Raw genomic sequence first — 15,660 nt, 5'->3', positions numbered from 1 at the left:
GGTTGTGGTTTCAAATTGAAGCTGATGGCAACTGTCTGAAGGATTTGGAATCTAAATTTCTTGGAAGTGAACTAGTTTCATGGCAATTATCATCTCATTAGGATTACTGTTAAAAATACAGACGGTTCATGACTTTAGGGAGTGTGTAATCTGTCTACATTTCTTTATCTGAATTACATGTGATGCCAGTCCACACTTTGTGATTGACTCACAAATTATATATAAATCTGTTTCTGATGTAACATATTCTGTTGCAGAGCGTTGGTGCTGCCGAAGCAGTGTCTTTGCAAGGATTATACTGAGTGGTTTGCCATTGCCTACTCCGAGCAGTCACTGGCAGTGAGGGGAGCGATTTGGAATTTGTTAATGGTTCCAGCAGTAGCTTGCCTCCTCTTCACGGAGGACACTGTGGGATCTTTCATGTCCACCAACGATAATGCCAGCCCATTTAACGTCCATTCGAGGGATGGCACACACATTGATGAATCACCCTGCCCTGTGAAACACCGGGATGACAGTTTATAGATGATGTGTGTGTCTATATATATATATATCTGTGCAGTGTCTGTGTTGTCTTGTCACTGAAATACTCCCTCAAACTTTTGTGAAATCGTACCAAACTTCTGTTATGCACCTATCTCTCCCGTGTGTATGTTCTAAGGGTATTTTTTTTAAAGAAAATTTGCAACTTGAATTTTTTATAAAATGTAATATTGAAGGAGCCGGGGCTCCCACGTCGATCGGAAGAATGGACGCGACAAAAAGCTAGAATTCATCTGAGTTGCTTTAATGAAATCAAACACTCAGGCACTCTGAAAAACCGTTTATCAGTCAGCAATATATATCTATTCCGCCAGGGGGTTTGCCCAGGCCCGGCGCCAGGGGGCGTGGCCCAGCGTCCTGGCTGCGGCCTGGCAAGTTGAGGGCGAGCCTGGGCGTCCTGGACGAGCCCGGCATGGTGATCGCTCCGCGTCCTTGATAGGTGCAAGGCGATTGTGAAAACTCAGCGGCAGCCGCTACACACGTCCCCCCAGAATCGACTTGCACCGGCAGGGTCAATTTGAGGGGGGTCCTGATGACCCGGCCGAAGCGACCCCTGGCGGGTCGTGGGAGGGGGTCCGGTGAGGTGGTGGGCGGTCGAGTGGGGGGCACCGTGGACGGGGGACGGCCTCGCCGCGGCGGAAGGGCCACCCGTGGTGGGTGGTCGACGTCCACGTGCGCCGGCTTGAGGCGGTCCACAGCAATCCGGTCCGACCTGCCGCCGATGTCGATGACGAACGACTTGTCGTCCCGTCGCAGCACCCGGAAGGGCCCGTCGTACGGCGGCTGGAGTGGCCACCGATGTGCGTCGTGACGCACAAAAACATACTCCGCTGTGCGGAGTGCTGGGGGGACGTAGGACTGGGGGTCACCGTGGTGGGATGTTGGCACGGGGGCAAACCGTCGGGCGGCCTCCTGGAGGTCCGAGCGCTGGTGAGCTGCGGACCAGGGACTGGTAGCGTCGGGCACAAATTCGCCCGGGACGCGTAGCACCTGGCCATAGACAAGCTCGGCGGTGGATGCCTGGAGGTCCTCCTTGGGGGCCGTGCGAAGGCCCAAAAGGACCCACGGCAGCCGGTCGGCCCACCCGACGTCTTGAAGGCCGGCCATGAGCGCGGCCTTCATGGAGCGGTGGAATCGCTCGCACAACCCGTTTGCTTGGGGGTGGTAGGCCGTAGTACGGTGGAGCTTGATCCCCAGGTTGCGGGCGACCGCGCCCCACAGCTCGGAGGTGAACTGTGGACCGCGGTCTGACGAGATGTCCGCCGGTGCGCCGAAGCGGGCGACCCAGGTGGCGATGAAAGCCTGCGCCACGTCGGCGGTGGTGGTAGAGACGAGGGGAACGGCCTCCGGCCACCTGGTGGTCCTGTCCACCATGGTGAGCAGGTGTGTGAACCCCCGTGACGGGGGGAGGGGGCCCACCAGATCCACGTTGACGTGGTCGAAACGTCGTTCGGGCACGGTGAAAGGTGCCAGCGGGGCCTGGGTGTGTCGGTGGACCTTGGCCCGTTGGCAGGCCGTGCAGGCGCTGGTCCAATCGCGGACGTCCCGACGAAGGCCGTGCCAGACGAAACGCGCCGACACCAGCTTCTGGGAAGCTTTCCGGCCCGGGTGGGAAAGACCGTGGAGGGAGGCGAAGATGCGGCGTTGCCAGGCGACGGGCACGATGGGGCGAGGCTGGCCTTGGGAGACGTCGCAGAGCAGGACAGTGTCCGCGCAGGGGATGTCGGCCAGGCGGAGGCCCGTGTCCGCCGCCCGGAGGGCTTGCACCGTGGTGTCGGTGGTTTGGTCCGCCGCCATAAGCGCAAAATCCACGCCCAGGTGGACCGCGTTCGCGCTGGCCCGGGAAAGACAGTCGGCCACGGCGTTGTTTTTGCCGGCGACGTGCCGGATGTCCGTGGTAAACTCCGACACGGCGGAGAGGTGGCGCTGTTGGCGGGCCGACCATGGCTCCGTGACCTTGGCCATGGCGTAAACCAACGGCTTGTGGTCGACGAACGCCGTGAAAGGTCGGCCCTCCAGGAGGTGGCGGAAATGGCGGACGGCCAGGTGTAGACCGAGGAGCTCCCGGTCAAACGTGCTGTATTTGAGCTCGTTCGGCCGGAGCTGCCGGCTGAAAAAAGCGAGTGGCTGCCAAACCCCGTTCACCCATTGCTCATGTACGGCGCCCACCGCGTAGTCGGAGGCATCCGTGGTGAGGGCGATGGGAGCGTTGAGCACCGGGTGAGCGAGCAGTGTTGCGTCGGCGAGGGCCCGCTTTGAGCCTTGGAAGGCCGCATCCATTGCTGCGGACCAGGCGATGTCGTGCTTGGCCGGCATGCCCCGGAGGGCTTCGTAGAGGGGCCGCATAAGCTGAGCAGCGCGGGGCACGAAGCGGTGATAAAAATTCACCATTCCCAGGAATTCCTGCAGGGCCTTTATGGTGCGGGGACGCGGGAACGTGGTGATGGCCTCGACCTTGGTTGGCAGCGGCACGGCCCCGTTCTTGGTGATGTGATGGCCCAAAAAATCAACGGCCGTCGTGCCGAAGTGGCATTTGGCCGGGTTGACGATGAGGCCGTGCTCGCTGAGGCGCTCGAACAGTGTCCGGAGGTGGAGGAGGTGCTCGGCCCGGGACGTGCTGGCGACGAGGATGTCGTCCAGGTAAACGAAAAGGAACGGCAGGTCACGCAGCATGCCGTCCATCAAGCGCTGGAACGCCTGAGCCGCGTTCTTGAGACCAAACGGCATCCGCAAGAATTCGAATAAGCCGAACGGCGTGATGACTGCCGTTTTAGGGACGTCGGCCGCCCTGACAGGTACCTGGTGATATCCCCGTATGAGGTCAATTTTCGAAAAAATGACCCGTCCCGCCAGACGGGCGGAGAAGTCTTGGATATGCGGGATCGGGTACCTGTCGGGGGTGGTAGCGTCATTGAGACGGCGGTAGTCGCCACACGGGCGCCATCCACCCCCCGGCTTTGGCACGATGTGCAGTGGCGAGGCCCACGCGCTATCGGAGCGCCGCACGATGCCGAGGTGCTCCAACGCGTCGAATTCGGCCTTCGCTACGGCGAGCTTGGCTGGGTCGAGGCGGCGGGCCCTGGCGTAGACCGGCGGGCCCGTGGTTGGTATGTGGTGCTCGATCCCATGCCGTACTGCGACGGCCGAAAACGTCGGCCGCGTGAGGGCCGGGAACTCCGTGAGCAGGCGAGCAAACTCATTCGCCGCCGGGACGGCGCATGCCAGCTCGGTCGGCGCGGAGCTGCTCAATGTGCATACCAGGGAGCTGAAGGTTTCAGCATTGATTAAACGACGCCGTTGGACGTCCACCAGCAGTCCGTGTGCGCAGAGGAAGTCGGCGCCTTGCAGAGCCACGGGCACGTTGGCGGTTACAAACGTCCAAGCAAAGCGTTGGCCGCCGAAGCAGAGGGTGACGTTGCGCGGGCCGAAGGTGCGGATAGTCGATCCGTTGGCCGCAACTAAGGAGGGGCCGCAAACCGCGGATTGCCTGTCCTGGTCAGAGGCGGGTATGACGCTCAGTTGGGCGCCGGTGTCGCACAGGAAGCGCCGTCCGGACGCTTTATCCGTGATGAACAGTAAGTTGCCCGTGTGGCCGGCGCTCATGGCTGGTAATGAACGCCGGCCCGGCCGTTTCCCGGCCTGCCGAAGGTGCACGGGGGTCGGCATGTCCGGGCCTTCTGTCCGAACCTGGCATGATAGTAACACCACGCTTGGTCAGGTGGAGGCCTCGGTCGTCGTGCCGGAGGTGGTCGGCTCGGTAGAGCGGCCGCCAATGGCGTCGGCAGTTCGGCCGTCGACCGTGCCGGGTGCTCGGGCGCCCTGGGTGTTGCGTCGGACGGCGGTGGGTCCCATGTCGCCGCTACGATGCGCTGTCCTGCGGCGGAGATCTTGTCGGCTTCTCTGGCAAGGGCCCGGGGATCTGTGATCGTCGTGCTTGCCAGGGCGAGGCGTACCGGGTTAGGCAGCTGACAGAAGAACAGCTCCCGGAACAGGAATGCCGGAGAGTGCTCGCCGAGCAGTGAAAGCATGTAGTCCATGCGCTCGGAAGGGCGCGTGTCGCCGAGCTCAGGCAGATCGAGCAGGCGCCGTGCGCGTTCCGCCGATGGGAGGGCGAAAGCATCGAGGAGCAGCTTCTTAATCGCGCCGTATTTGTCAGCGGCTGGCGGGCTTTCGAGGAGGCTCAGGGCGCGGGCCGCGGTAACCGACCCGAGCGCAGCTACCACATGGTGGAAGCGGGTGTCGTCGGCCGTGATGCCTCGCAGGGCGAACAGGGACTCCGCCTGTGCGAACCAAACCGCCGCGTGAGCCTCCCAGAAGGTAGGCAGTTTAAGGGCGACTGCCGTGTCCATGTCGATAGGTCACCAATGAAGGAGCCGGGGCTCCCACGTCGATCGGAAGAATGGACGCGACAAAAAGCTAGAATTCATCTGAGTTGCTTTAATGAAATCAAACACTCAGGCACTCTGAAAAACCGTTTATCAGTCAGCAATATATATCTATTCCGCCAGGGGGTTTGCCCAGGCCCGGCGCCAGGGGGCGTGGCCCAGCGTCCTGGCTGCGGCCTGGCAAGTTGAGGGCGAGCCTGGGCGTCCTGGACGAGCCCGGCATGGTGATCGCTCCGCGTCCTTGATAGGTGCAAGGCGATTGTGAAAACTCAGCGGCAGCCGCTACAATATCACGTATGTTACAAATACGTTTGTGCAAAATAATTGTTTGTATTATGATTGGTGGAAACCATGACAATACAGCAACTCGTGTACAGTCATCCATCGAAATGTCCACATATCTGGGCACTGTCTGTGTTGTCACTGAACTACTCCCTCAAACTTTTGTTTTCTTGGTTGTTAAGTCGTTTTAATAACGTTGTTGGTGAGGTGTTTTGAATTACGTGGCTGTGAGGTGTTTAAAATTACGTGGTAGTGAGATATTTTAAATTACGTGGTGGTGAGATGTTTTAAATTACGTGGTGGTGAGGTGTTTTGAATAACGTGGCTGTGTGGTGTAATCGTCCGAAACTTCCAGTCTGCACCTACCCCTCCCCGATGCATGTGCTGAGTGGTTCTTTTTTAATTTATTTTAATTTTTTCAACTTAATTCTTCAACCTAAATTGCTTATAAAAATGTAGTATCACAAACACTACAAATAAATTTGTGCAAAATAATTGTTTGTATGATGATTGGTATAAATCATGACAACACAGCACCTCAGGGGCAGTCATTATCATCACCTAAAATAAGCCCGTTCTTCTGTAACGATGCGTGGTGAGGTGAGCCAAGCTAATATATATATATATATATATATATACACAGACTTGGCATTTAATATGGAATTCTTTTTTTTTTCTTGACGGGTTTACTTTCTGAACTCAGTATATCAATCTAGTGAGTTTCTTTTACCCTTCGGTGATGTCTTTGTTGAAAGAACCATGTCACTGATTGTCTTTCGCAGCAAGAAGTCAATAACAGGATTATATCACAGGTGGCGTGACAAAATGTAAGGACAGGTACATTTGACGATTGGCTTCACAATCGGGTATATAAGGGTTGTTGCGTTCTGTATTAGTGGAAAACAACTGCTGCACGTCTAAAAAAGTTATTGCCGCTTCCTCTGGAGATCGTCCGTCAACTTGACAATGCTGTTTGTCATGGAGTGGCGGCTTTACGAAATTCTGGCATGAAACAGCGTGCTATTGCTCGGCAGTATGGCATCACTCAAGGTCAGGTATCAAAGATCCTGCAACGAAATGCTCAGAGGGGTGTCCCTACTCCAATACCGAGGCCAGGACGTCCACGCAGAACCACAAGGAGAGATGATTGCCACCTGCACCGGTTAGTCTGCAATGGCCGTACCAAGTCAGCTAATCGGCTTAGGGCTGAGTGGCAGCAACTGACAAATGTGCCTGTATCCAGAAGGCTAGTCAACCAACGACTGGTTCAAGCAGGCTATCGTGCCAGGCGTCCCCTGAGAAAGCCACGCCAGACCAGACAACACAGCCAGCGCCGATTGCAGTGGGCCAGAGAGCACCGTCAATGGCAGCCAGGACACTGGAATCACGTGACCTTCAGTGACGAGTCTATATTTCTGGTCTATCGTCAAGATGGCCACGTCCGAGTGCGCAGACAAGTGCATGAAGCCCACAACGAAGATTGTATAGTGCCAAGAGTACAAGCTGGAGGTGGTGGGATGACCGTTTGGGCTGCTTTTCATGCAGGGGGCAAAACTGACCTGGTTGTTCTGAATGGAAACCTGAACCAGTTCAAGTACAGGGTCATTCTGGAAGAAACATTGCTTCCATTTGCTCGTGCAGCCTTTCGAGGAAACTTTGTCTTCCAAGATGACAATGCACGGCCTCATCGTGCTCGCATGATCCATCACTTTCTTGCTGACCGTGGTGTCGAGCATATGGAGTGGCCTGCCATGTCCCCGGATATGAATCCGACAGAGAACTTGTGGGCAGAATTAACGCGTCAAATCGACAACTTGGACCAGCAGCCGACCTCTGTGCGTGAATTGCAGCAGACTATTGTCACTGCATGGCAAGTGATTCCTGTCCAAACCTTGGCAAATCTCGTGAACAGCATGCCTCGACTTGTACGTGCTCTCCTGAATGCTCGTGGGGGTTACACGAAGTACTGAACTGTAATTTTACTGTCCGTATTCCCAGTCATAATTAAGCTTTTGTTTTTGTTGAAAAAAAAATTGGCTAATGTGCAAAATAAAGAGATACTTCTGGAAAACGTACAGAAGTTTAACACAGTACTGTCCGTGAATTGAGTTCGATATCAGTTAACATCACTTTCAAGGATCAATTTATTTGCTTTGAAATGTCAAATGTGATTTTTGTTTCTTTTAAAGGTCACATTAACAAAATCTAGAATATTTCAACATAATTCCAATGAACTTTTGGTTCTAAGTCATCTTGAAAAGTAAGTTCACCCCCACAAAAAAAATATTCCATATTAAATGCCAAGTCTGTATATACAGTCACGTGAAAAAGTAAGTACACCCCATGTAAAGTTTTGACTTTTTCAACATATTTCAACATACAGCTATTTGATCTTCATTTCAACAATATTGATACATAAAGGTGATATAATATAACAAATATCATGAAACATTTACATTTTGTAGTCCATTGTATAATTCAAATAAACATAAATGCAAATTTCGCATGTGGAAAAAGTAAGTACACCCTTGGCTCTAATAGGTGGTATTGCCCCGTTTGGCAGAAACAACCTCAAGTAGGCGTTTCTTATAACTGTCTACCAGTCTCTGACATCGACTGGGAGAAATTTTTGCCCACTCCTCCATGCAGAATTCTTTCAGGTGTGTGATGTTTGAGGGGTTTCTTGCATGCACAGCTCGTTTCAAATCCCCCCACAACATCTCGATGGGATTTAGATCCAGGCTTTGACTTGGCCATTCCAGAACCCTCCATTTCTTTCTTTTCAGCCATTCCTTGGTGGATTTACTGGTATGTTTAGGGTCATTGTCATGTTGCAAGGTCCACCTTCGGTTGAGCTTCAACTTTCCGACAGATGGCCTCACATTATCCTCAAGCACCCTCTGGTACAATGAAGAATTCATAGTGGATTCTATGATGGTGAGCTGCCCAGGCCCTGATGCAGCAAAGCTGCCCCAAACCATAATATTTCCACCACCATGCTTTACAGTTGGTTTCAGGTTCTTGTGGTCAAATGCTGTCTTTGGTTTTCGCCAAACATGTCTTCTGGTACTGTGGCCAAATAGCTCTACCTTTTACTCATCTGTCCAGAGCATATTGTTCCAGAAGTGCTGGTCTTTGCCTCGGTGTTCATTGGCAAACTTTAGTCTTGCCCTGATGTTCTTTCTGGACAGCAAAGGTTTCCTCCTGGCACACCTCCCATGTAGATCAAATTTGTGCAGCCTCTTTCTAATGGTAGACTCGTGCACTTTGACATCAACAGTGGCAAGAGCTATCTGTAGGTCCCGTGATGACATTCTGGGGTTCTTAGAGACTTCTTTCCGCATCTTGCGGTCTGCTCTCGGGCTGAACTTGCTGGGGCGGCCTGGCCTGAACACGTTGGCAGTTGTTTGGAATCTTCTCCACTTGTAGATGATCTTCCCGACAGTCGAATGATTGATTTCAAATTGTTTGGAGATCTTTTTAAATCCCTTCCCAGACTCGTAGGCATCTATAACCTTCTTTCTGAAGGCCTCAGATAGCTATTTTGATCTAGGCATGGTGACGCCGCACACTTCAACAACAAAGAGCAAAGCAAACTAAATGTCTGAGGTTTAAATAAGACAGGTTCCTCCAAGATCCTCTCTAACGATGTTCAAATCATTTGCACCTGAGCTGGTGCATCTGATTCTAATTTTAGGTCTTTGAAGTAGCGATAAATGTAGGGGTGTACTTACTTTTTCCACATGCGAAATTTGCATTTATGTTTATTTAAATTATACAATGGACTACAAAATGTAAATGTTTCATGATATTTGTTATATTATATCACCTTTATCTCTCAATATTGTTGAAATGAAGATCAAATAGCTGTATGTTGAAATATGTTGAAAAAGTCAAAACTTTACACGGGGTGTACTTACTTTTTCACGTGACTATATATATATATATATGGTATATATATATACCACCATATATATGTATATATTGTTGCGGATATGAGGATTGTATTTTTTTTATTGTGTGCTTTATTATTATTATTGCTCGAGTCTGGCCCCTCCTGCCTCCAGTGTTGTGTAAAGGTTAAAAGGGCGTCCCGGTAGTTAATTCCATAAAGCATCTATTGAAGGACACTATAATACCCTTGTTCAGTAGTTTATATCCTTATTATGTGTTTTAGGGTAAGGCCTTGTCTTCCATTAGAATGACACTCCATTGCACCAAGTGAAAGAGATAGATTCCCTTCATCCTTCAATCCCATTCCCAAAACCTCCATTTCCCCTTTCGTCAATTGCCATTCGCATTGCCAACTACAATTGCCGCCATTGAACATGTGCTTGGGTTGGGGAAGAAAGGCGTGCCCGCCCGTCGTCATCAAGGGCGGAGCCAGAGGGTCGCGCGACCAACCAGGGCCGAGGTGAGCACACCGATGGGCGTGTCCTGAAGGCCGGCGGCTTAATCGCCGGAGGCGCTATAAAAGCGCGCGCGCAAGAGTGACCAGGGCTGAGCTGCGTGGTGAGGTGCAAAGAAAAGAGCTGGTTCGTCAGAGGAGAGCTGAGTAAAAGGGTCCAAGAGGGAGCTGCGTGGTGAGGTGCAAAGAAAAGAGCTGGGTCGTCAGAGGAGAGCTGAGTAAAAGGAGGTCCAAGAGAGAGCTGCAAAGAGAGCTGGGTTGTGAGGTCAAAGAAAGAGAAGAGATCATCCAGCAGCGATTCTTGTACAAAGGAGATCATCCAGGGAAGCACAAAGCCTGCTATTCGTCGCCTTGCTCGCCAGCAGCAGCGTCCGCAGCAGCAGCGTCCACAGCAGCAGCAGCAGCAGCAGCGTCCACAGCAGCAACAACACTCAACAGCCGCTTGGGGCCTGGACGGCAGTTTTGAGCAGGGCCGCGAAGGAACGGCGGCTGCCCAACGCGCCGATCGTGCTGCAGGACCCGTTGGACCTCCCTCTCCCTCAAAACATCCACCTGCCATTCCTTTCATCATTCCCCGTGTGTCGTCGTCTTCGTTTGTTCTGTCCTGGGTATTAATTAAGTCTGTTTAGATAAGCTAGCGATTTTCACTGTGTCTCTAAAAAGCTTCTGTATATTATTTTATTATCTTTCCTCCTCCTTGGTTTCTTTGAGCCTGTACATAGTAAATAAATTTAGTAGTATTTTCAACCTTTTGTCTTCTTCTTCTTCCCTTTCTTCACATCCGTCGTTTTAGTCTTTTCCTCATTGAATAGCTGTGGCGCGATACGGCCAACGTGCGGGTGAATCGGGTGAATCGGGGAAACTGTTAGGTCACGGTGCCTCCGCTCGGCAAACATAACATCCTTAACCGCGGACCGTAACAATTGGTGTCAGGAGTGTCGGATTCGGACCTGGGACTAAATTCATTTAGCCCAAATTTTGGACACAATTGTACAATTGGCGTAACAATTGGTGTCTGGGAGTGAGATACAAGGCCCAAACCAAATTTTAAAAACATCTAGACAAACTTTGGTCAAAATTTGGAGAGGCCGAAATTTGTTTTGTTTTACAAAACCCGAATTTTGAAATCGCGCCATGGATAGTCAAGGCGATCGGATGCAGGTGGGTGAGCTAGAAGGGGGGTTAGGAGTAACCCAGGATCAGAGGGGGGAGAACAATGAGGAGGTGGTTGAGGAGGTGTCAGGCGCGCAAAATGGCGTCCTCGCGCACGTGGTTGTAGCCGCACCAAATTTTGCCGCGCCCGTGACCGTAGCAGCACCAAATTGCGCTGCGCACGTGGTCGCGGCAGCCGAGCCAGAGATGCCAGAGTACATGCGAGTCTTTATGATTCAAATGATGGCAAAAATGGATGCTCAGGGGGAGCGATTGGAGGGCCAAATGGGACAAATGGGGAACCGGATGGATGCTCAGGGTGAGCAATTGGGGGTAATGAGGGACGAAGCGAGGGGTACCAGGGAACGTTTAGACAATAAATTTGAGAGGCTAGGAAGCAAAATGGAGCGAATCGGCAAGATTGGGGACAGAATGGGTGACCGCATGCAAAAATGTGGGGAGACCATGGATCGCATGGTGGGCGAGAGAGTCCCAAGGGTGCACGACGAGGTAACGCGGGTCGAGAAGCACTGGTTGAGCGAAGTTGAGAAAAGCACGGGTAACTGGACCGGGGTAGAAATCGCGACACGGGGTTTGGAGCAGCCGGCGACCGCTGAGGTAGAGGAGGGTGTTTTATTAAAGCCAGCGGTCGTCGAGGTGAATAAAGAAAAAGCAGTGCTGGGAATTAAAATTGAAGAGATGACGGAGGTAGCCCGGGAATTGCAGGGAGAAATGGAAAATGTGCAAAGTCCCTGCTCACATCACGATGCTGTGCTTAACCCGAATGGAAGTTTGCAGGTGCGCGTGGAGAAAAGGATCCCCCAGGTGAGTCGTGCTGTGTATTGTGCGGAGAAATTTTGTAAGAGGACGTTTGGCGACAAAAGAATTTTCGCGCGCTTGGGATCGAGGAAGCATCCGGGCGTTGGTGAAGGGTCCCGTGTGAGTAAAAATGGCACGCGTGGGAGAAAAAGGTGTGCGTCAAAGGGTGAGCGTGTTACGAAGCGCGAGTGTGATACCGAGTGCGAGCGAGAATGCACGTCGGGGTGTACGGGGTGTGACACAGGGAGTGAGAGCAATACGGAGTGTACGTGCGAGGGTGAGTGTGACACGGAGAGTAAGGTGGTGGTGGAACGTGTGCGAGGAAGCACACCGGGGTTGGTGGTAGCGCGAGTGTGGGAGAGCCCATCTGAGCGCGTTAGTGGGTGGATGCAAGAGTGCACGCCCATGGTGAGTGTTACGGAGGACGTAACGGAGGAGAGGTGTGCACAAGAGGTGTGGTGTGTAACAGGGAGTGTGTTGGTGGAATGGACGGGCGGCGTTGGAACGCCGGGTTTTGTGAGTGTCAAAAGGGTCGCGTGTGCGTGTGGGCATGCGAGTAAAGCATCGACGTTGGACGGGTTAGCGTTTAAGGCGACGGATAGCCGATGCGAGCACTCGGTGCGCGGTGTGCTTTGTTGGATGCGAGGCCCGGCGCGGATCGATGCGGCGTCGCTTCTCTTCGAAGCGTCGTTGCCGATTCGGGCTTGGCCCCGCCCTGCACGGTCGAGTCTGGGCCTTGGGGGGCGAGGCGACCGGTCCGGTTCAAGGGCGAGTGGGAGGAAGCGGAACGGTGCCCCCTCGCGGGGGCGGGGTTCCGATCGGGCGAGCCTCGGTCATCGGGCCCGGGACCGCAAGGTACCGCGCCGAGATGGTGCGTGGAATCTCGGCCCGACCAAACCACCTCCCTTGAACCGAAAGCCGGACGGATTCAACCTGCAGGCGACCAAACCACCCGAATTCATTGCTCGGCTTTACGAAGCCGAGTTTAATGATGTCATGACGCACCGAGGCTAGGATATAGCGGACTGTGATGATGATAATAGTGATAGTGGTTTTGATCCGAAATTTAGAAAAGTGAATAGAATTGGCAGAGGATTGGCAAATTTTTGATTTGTTGGATTTGGACGAGCCAAATTGGTAGTGGGAGATGCCCCATGTGATGGGATGGCCAATCCACCATCCCTCACAACGGGGGCAAAGGAGCACTAGATTTATGGGGTTTATGGCAGTGAAAACTAGCCCGGGAGGGTTAGGATATATCGTGTGTAGGGATCTAGAGAGATGACATTAGGTAACGTTAAGATTAGGTAGTGACAATGACACCTGTAGTGGGGACGCAGAGAGGGTAGTGTGGATGATAATGACGTGGTATGTGCTTAGTTTAAAGGGAAGATGGGGAGCACTAAGTTAGCAGGGCAACAGGTAGTTCAGATGATGCCGTGTGTAAGGAACAGGTGTGATTGCACAGGTGTGCAACTGAACAGGTGTGTGGAGCAGTGTATGAGTGAGTGATGGTGATGAGTGATGTATTGACCGAATGGTCCAGGAAGGAAGGAGGGTGCAGGTGGCACCAGGTGTGATGGCACAGGTGTGCAACAACAGGTGAATGGAGAATGGTTGTGTGGAATATATGGAGTATTGGAATGGATGGGCGTGGAGTGAGTAGGATGGAAACTATGGAGTGGATGGTGCGAAGGTGTGAATGGGGGAAGGATGGACCCCCATCACGAATACCCGGGGAGGGTAGTGTAAGTGTTAGGTAGAGGGTATAGGTAAATTGTGGTTGGATATTGGCATCTGTGGTGCGGGTGAGAGAATGGTATTTGGATGGGTGCATTCGTGTTGTGGAAATGGCTGGGCGTGTAGCCTGTTAGTGTGTGTAGTTGGTTTGGGCACTCCACCACTGTGAGGATGTCGGCCAGGTGAGGCCGCAGGTGGGCTCTGGGAGCCGGTAGAGTTGTTGTGGATGGGGCCCGAGGATCCGGAGGACGGACCCGGGTAGCCCAGTGCCAGAGGGCACTGAGGGGTGACAGAGCCAGGAGGGGCCTTCCCCAGTTAGATAGGTTAGGTGAGGAGCTAGGTAAGCTCGGGTGGCAACTGCAGTGGTGGAGGTGTGCAGGTGGGTAGACCTGCTGGGAGAGCTACACGTCTCAGCCCAGAAATTGTGCAAGGGCACCGGGAGATGAATCGGGGGAGTGAGACCCCAAATTGAGAAGCACCACAGTTTGGTCAATGGGAATTGGTTTTTAAAACCACATAGAGTAAGATTGCCAATGGTTTGGCAGGGAAAGCCCCCCGGGTAGTGTAAAGTGTGTTAATGTCATTTAGAGGATAGTTAGGATTGAAGTCTCCTCGCACCATCTGCATCCACTCACCTGAGATGACGTACCTCCACACCATGCCAGGTTGTTTTGTTATTTTTATGTGCAAATGTTTTGGATTGTGAGACGCATCATGACGTGGGTGTGACATTGTGCTTGATGTTCCATCTCTTCCTCCTTATGAGGATTGATGACGAATTGGGTGATGGCAAATTTTGGATAGAGGGATTGTGGAGACGAATTTGGTATTGGGGAAATATGGGGAAGACGTGACAGTAGCGACGAATTTGTAAATGTGTAGATTTTGTAAATATGGGGTAAGGGCAAGGGTAGTGTAGGTGACAGGGGGGGTGACGTACGGTAGGGACGAGCTTTTCTCACTTCGCTCTCCGTACGCACTTCACCTTGCATTGCCTTATTGATGTGTACCCTTGTGACCTTACCCCTCGCTCATCTGTCTTTATCCCCTTTTGTCTCCCACATGAGGACCTGAGCGCCACTGGGCGCCGAGGGGAGCGTGCGTGAGTCCGCCATTGTGCGCCCGGAACTCCCAGAACCAGCTGTCTGCATCGATGGACCACATTATGGACCACATGTCTGTGGCCGAGCACCACTGATGGACCCCATGGGTTGGGGCATGGCCCCTCTGCTGGAACCGGCCATGAAGGCCTGAAATCTGGCTGGCGGACCTTGATCACAGGGCACCGATGCCCCACAGGTGAACCACACTAGTCGGCCCTGTGGGCCATAAATAAAATAAATAAAAATTGACACGTTGGGTGCATTTTATTGCAAATAGGCCGCCAGCAAAGGAAAAAGACAACAACTGGAAGAAATAATAATAGCCAGCAGAGGGAGCCGAAGAGCAAGAGACCACCTGCAGGGTTGGGGGTTGTTGTTTTTATTTTTATTCAGTGAACAATGATGACTGTGCACCGATTGGTGCTTGAGGGTGTGTTGGTGCGTTGTGGGTGCTTCAGGGTGCGTCGATGCAGAGCAGACTGTCTCCCCCCCAGAAAGAACAATCACAGGTCCTGGGTTGCGTTTTGTAAATAAAGTAGCGTCATTGTAAATAATGCTCCCCACCGTCAGTGTGTAGTTTGAAGACCATTCCGTAATTCGGTTAGCTGTGGGCGTGAGTCTGTTAGGTAGGGTGCAATGGAGCAGCGGGACACATTTATCTATGTTTTAAAACTGTCGCACTCAGGGTCAGGTTAAAAGTAGAGGGAACTACACCTACGTGTCACACTAAATTAAAGTTGTAGGCCCGGGACGTGCCTAAGAGGAGGAGGGTGCAGTGTTGCGGATATGAGGATTGTATTTTTTTTATTGTGTGCTTTATTATTATTATTGCTCGAGTCTGGCCCCTCCTGCCTCCAGTGTTGTGTAAAGGTTAAAAGGGCGTCCCGGTAGTTAATTCCATAAAGCATCCATTGAAGGACACTATAATACCCTTGTTCAGTAGTTTATATCCTTATTATGTGTTTTAGGGTAAGGCCTTGTCTTCCATTAGAATGACACTCCATTGCACCAAGTGAAAGAGATAGATTCCCTTCATCCTTCATTCCCATTCCCAAAACCTCCATTTCCCCTTTCGTCAATTGCCATTCGCATTGCCAACTACAATTGCCGCCATTGAACATGTGCTTGGGTTGGGGAAGAAAGGCGTGCCCGCCCGTCGTCATCAAGGGCGGAGCCAGAGGGTCGCGCGACCAACCAGGGCCGAGGTGAGCACACCGATGGGCGTGTC

General features: G+C 52.5%; 2 protein-coding genes across 3 annotated transcripts in view; one reads left to right on the top strand and one right to left on the bottom strand.

The window, feature by feature from the left end:
* TIMM10B (translocase of inner mitochondrial membrane 10B) overlaps window positions 1–15,660 on the top strand; it is a 512,565-nt gene that overhangs the window by 388,459 nt on the left and 108,446 nt on the right. The gene's annotated exons all lie outside the window — the stretch shown is intronic.
* LOC137426532 (polypeptide N-acetylgalactosaminyltransferase 10) overlaps window positions 1–15,660 on the bottom strand; it is a 77,251-nt gene that overhangs the window by 28,569 nt on the left and 33,022 nt on the right. The gene's annotated exons all lie outside the window — the stretch shown is intronic.

The sequence above is a fragment of the Myxine glutinosa genome, chromosome 1, assembly GCF_964187855.1.
Source record: "Myxine glutinosa chromosome 1, kmMyxGlut1.1, whole genome shotgun sequence".
NCBI classification, from domain to species: Eukaryota; Metazoa; Chordata; class Myxini; order Myxiniformes; family Myxinidae; genus Myxine; species Myxine glutinosa.
This window is presented reverse-complemented; position numbering and strand designations above follow the sequence as displayed.